Source organism: Catharus ustulatus, unplaced genomic scaffold (assembly GCF_009819885.2).
Source record: "Catharus ustulatus isolate bCatUst1 unplaced genomic scaffold, bCatUst1.pri.v2 scaffold_94_arrow_ctg1, whole genome shotgun sequence".
NCBI classification, from domain to species: domain Eukaryota; kingdom Metazoa; phylum Chordata; class Aves; order Passeriformes; family Turdidae; genus Catharus; species Catharus ustulatus.
In genome coordinates this window covers 131110-135750 of record NW_024879558.1, presented here as the reverse complement: position 1 = coordinate 135750, position 4641 = coordinate 131110, and positions in this window count along the sequence as shown.

Sequence of the window (4641 nt, the reverse complement as noted above, 5' to 3'; positions counted from 1 at the left end):
TCACCTTCCCCAACAGGTTCAACTGCAAAGAAAGGCAGGACAGAATAGCTCCCAGCACTGCAGGAGACCCCCAGGCTGCCAGGGGTCAGCAAAGGAGCCAGGAAAAGCACAGCCCTGGAGCACAGCCCTGGGCCCTTGCCTTCCCTCACTCCTTTTCTGTTTGGCTGCAGGGAGCACATGGGGCTGTGACAGGGCTCTCTCTTGTCCAAACCACAACCACTCCTGATTTTCCCCAAGACCAAGAAATTTCAGGATATCTCAGGGTGTGCATGGCCCATGGTGCAGATTGGGCTCCCTGTTAGCTGATGCCAAAGCTGATCTCCTGCAGAGCCTGCGGAGAAGCTGCAGCCAGGCCAGGCTGGGAAACAGCCCTGCAGGGTGTGACAGCAGCAGCGAGGCTGCCATGGATCCCTTCCCGCTCTGCCGGCCACAGCGTGTCCAGATGTGCAGAGAAAGACCCCCAGCTGCTGAGTGTCAGGAGAAGGCAGAGGGAAATGCACCCACCTTGTTTTCCCTGCAGCAGGTCCTTCAGCATTTGCAGCGTGACTTCGGATGCTTTCAGGGATTTCTTGTGTGCTGTGTCTTGTGTCTTACCCGTCGGAGGACCTTATAGGAAAACATTTCCATTTCCCAGGAGTGGATCCCACAAAAGCAGTGCTCAGTCTGTGGGGTCAGCAGGGACACACTACTCACCCCTGCGATGGGATCTGGGCTTGTGTGCAGCAACCAGCAAAGGAGCTGGAAAAGTGATCCCCGCAGACACACCTGTAACTCAACAGCCACGGAAGTTTCTGTTATCTCTAGACAGGCAGCACTGAGCTGCAGGAGCAGTGAGGGTATTGCACAGGGCCAGAGCACACATGTGCACGGCTCTGTCCTGTCACCTGCAGGGATGTCCCTCTGGCCGAGGTTTGGATTCTGAGCTGGCACCTCCCCCCAGGGGGAAAACCCTTGACCTACCCTCACCATCTTCAAAAGGCTTATCCCTGAATGTCGGCTCAGAAGCCAGATATCCTTCTCCAACAGGTTCAGCTGCAAAGAAAGGCAATGGTAGAACAGCTCCCACGACTGCAGGAGACCCTCAGTCTGCCTGGGGCCAGCAAAGGAGACACACAATGCCCAGCCCCTGGACACAGCCCTGGGCCCTTCCCTTCCCTCTCTGCTTTTCTGTGTGGCTGCAGGGAGCACATGGAAGGAGACACTGGCATTGCACATGGAAGAAGACTGACAGCTAAATGTTCCTTCCTCACACTGACAGCGATCCTGTGGTATAGGTCAGGGCTCCAGAATGGAGCTGGGCAAGGATTCCATAATGCATCAACCTTCAGCCACTTAAGGACAGTGGCACATGAGTGAACTCTTGCCCCAGTGACACAGTTTATTCTGTCAGGAAAGGGACATTGAGAACTTACCTCCCACATTCTTGAAGGATTTCAAACCATCATGTGCCAAGGGTTTCAGATCATCCAAGTCATGATCACAATCTAGAAGGGAGCACAGATCAGAATTTCCATGGTGTGGTGGGATCCCCTTCTGCCTTAGAGAAATGGGCACTTCAAAGGGGTCGGGAAAGGCTGTGGGAGCCAGATGTGGATGGAAATGGCCAAAGCTGCAGAGGGACCTGGGCAGCTCTGGGCTGGCTGTTTTCATTCTGCCCACCCTTTCCACATGCAGTGACACATGCCTGAAACCCTGTGGCTGCACTGCCCAGCAGCAGGGATGGCAGCTCAAGGCTCAGCAGGGCTCAGGCCCAGAGGCACAGCCATTACCTCCTGTGACTGTACCTGTCATGGCCTCCCTTCCTGCAGCAGAGGCTGGCACAGAACCACTGCTTCCTCTGGGAAAAGCTTCTTTCTGCACAGCCTTTGCTTTCATTTCTGGAGAAAGGAGAAGGGACAGTTGGATCAGATGGAACCGTTCCCCATTGAGGAGGTGATATCTTCAGGAGACAATGGTGGTGAAAGACACGGTTAAGGATCAGGAAAATGCCCAGGCTCTTCATGCTGGGCCAGAGCACTCCCTCACTGAAACACCAGCCCTGTCTGATCTACCCCAGGACCAGGAAATTTCCGGGGATTTCAGGGTGTGCATGGCCCCAGGGACAGTTTGGGCTCCCTGTCAGCTGATGCCAAGGCCTTCCTGCAGAGGCTGGGGAGAAGCTGCAGCTGGGCCAGGCTGGGAAACAGCCCTGCAGGGTGTGACAGCAGGAGTGGGGCAGCGAGGCTGCCATGGATCCCTTCCTGCTGTGCCAGGCACGGTGTGTCTAGATGTGCAGAGAAAGCCCCCGGCTGCTGAGTGTCAGGAGAGGGCAGAGGGAAATGCACCCACCTTGTTTTCCCTGCAGCATTTCCTTCAGCCTTTGCCTCATGACTTCAAATGGCTCCAGGAATTTCATGTCTGCTGTGTCTTGGGTCTTACCCGTTGGAGGACCTTAGAGCAAAGTATTTCCATTTCCCAGGAGTGGATCCCACAAAAGCAGTACTCAGCCTGTGTGGTCAGCAGGGCCACACTACTCACCCCTATGATGGGAGCTGGGCTTACCTCCAGCATGCAGGCCAAGAGTTGGAGAAATCGTCCCTGCAGACACACCTGTAACTCAACAGCCACAGAAGTTTCTGTCATCTCTGCTGCTCTGCATGGGCAGCATTGAGGTGCAGGAGCAGTGAGGGCATTGCACAGGGCCAGAGCACACTTGTGCACAGCTCTGTCCTGGCACTTGCAGGGATGCTCCTCTGGCCGAGGTTTGGATTCTGAGCTGGCACCTCCCCCAAGGGAAAAGGCCTTGACCTACGCTCACCATCTTCCATAGGCGCTTCCCTGAATGTTGGCTGGAAAGCCAGATCACCTTCCCCAACAGGTTCAACTGCAAAGAAAGGCAGGACAGAATAGCTCCCAGCACTGCAGGAGACCCCCAGGCTGCCAGGGGTCAGCAAAGGAGCCAGGAAAAGCACAGCCCTGGAGCACAGCCCTGGGCCCTTGCCTTCCCTCACTCCTTTTCTGTTTGGCTGCAGGGAGCACATGGGGCTGTGACAGGGCTCTCTCTTGTCCAAACCACAACCACTCCTGATTTTCCCCAAGACCAAGAAATTTCAGGGTATCTCAGGGTGTGCATGGCCCATGGTGCAGATTGGGCTCCCTGTTAGCTGATGCCAAAGCTGATCTCCTGCAAAGCCTGCGGAGAAGCTGCAGCCAGGCCAGGCTGGCAAACAGCCCTGCAGGGTGTGACAGCAGCAGCGAGGCTGCCATGGATCCCTTCCCGCTCTGCCGGCCACAGCGTGTCCAGATGTGCAGAGAAAGACCCCAGCTGCTGAGTGTCAGGAGAAGGCAGAGGGAAATGCACCCACCTTGTTTTCCCTGCAGCAGGTCCTTCAGCATTTGCAGCGTGACTTCGGATGCTTTCAGGGATTTCTTGTGTGCTGTGTCTTGTGTCTTACCCGTCGGAGGACCTTATAGGAAAACATTTCCATTTCCCAGGAGTGGATCCCACAAAAGCAGTGCTCAGTCTGTGGGGTCAGCAGGGACACACTACTCACCCCTGCGATGGGATCTGGGCTTGTGTGCAGCAACCAGCAAAGGAGCTGGAAAAGTGATCCCCGCAGACACACCTGTAACTCAACAGCCACGGAAGTTTCTGTTATCTCTAGACAGGCAGCACTGAGCTGCAGGAGCAGTGAGGGTATTGCACAGGGCCAGAGCACACACGTGCACGGCTCTGTCCTGTCACCTGCAGGGATGTCCCTCTGGCCGAGGTTTGGATTCTGAGCTGGCACCTCCCCCCAGGGGGAAAACCCTTGACCTACCCTCACCATCTTCAAAAGGCTTATCCCTGAATGTCGGCTCAGAAGCCAGATATCCTTCTCCAACAGGTTCAGCTGCAAAGAAAGGCAGGACAGATTAGCTCCCAACACTGCAGGAGACCCTCAGTCTGCCTGGGGCCAGCAAAGGAGACACACAATGCCCAGCCCCTGGACACAGCCCTGGGCCCTTCCCTTCCCTCTCTGCTTTTCTGTGTGGCTGCAGGGAGCACATGGAAGGAGACACTGGCATTGCACATGGAAGAAGACTGACAGCTAAATGTTCCTTCTTCCCACTGACAGTGATCCTGTGGTATAGGTCAGGGCTCCAGAAGGGAGCCGGGCAAGGATTCCATAATGCATCCACCTTCAGCCACTTCAGGACATTGGCACATGAGTGAACTCTTGCCCCAGTGACACAGTTTATTCTGTCAGGAAAGGGACATTGAGAACTTACCTCCCACATTCTTGAAGGATTTCAAACCATCATGTGCCAAGGGTTTCAGATCATCCAAGTCATGATCACAATCTAGAAGGGAGCACAGATCAGAATTTCCATGGTGTGGTGGGATCCCCTTCTGCCTTAGAGAAATGGGCACTTCAAAGGGGTCGGGAAAGGCTGTGGGAGCCAGATGTGGATGGAAATGGCCAAAGCTGCAGAGGGACCTGGGCAGCTCTGGGCTGGCTGTTTTCATTCTGCCCACCCTTTCCACATGCAGTGACACATGCCTGAAACCCTGTGGCTGCACTGCCCAGCAGCAGGGATGGCAGCTCAAGGCTCCGCAGGGCTCAGGCCCAGAGGCACAGCCATTACCTCCTGTGACTGTACCTGTCATGGCCTCCCTTC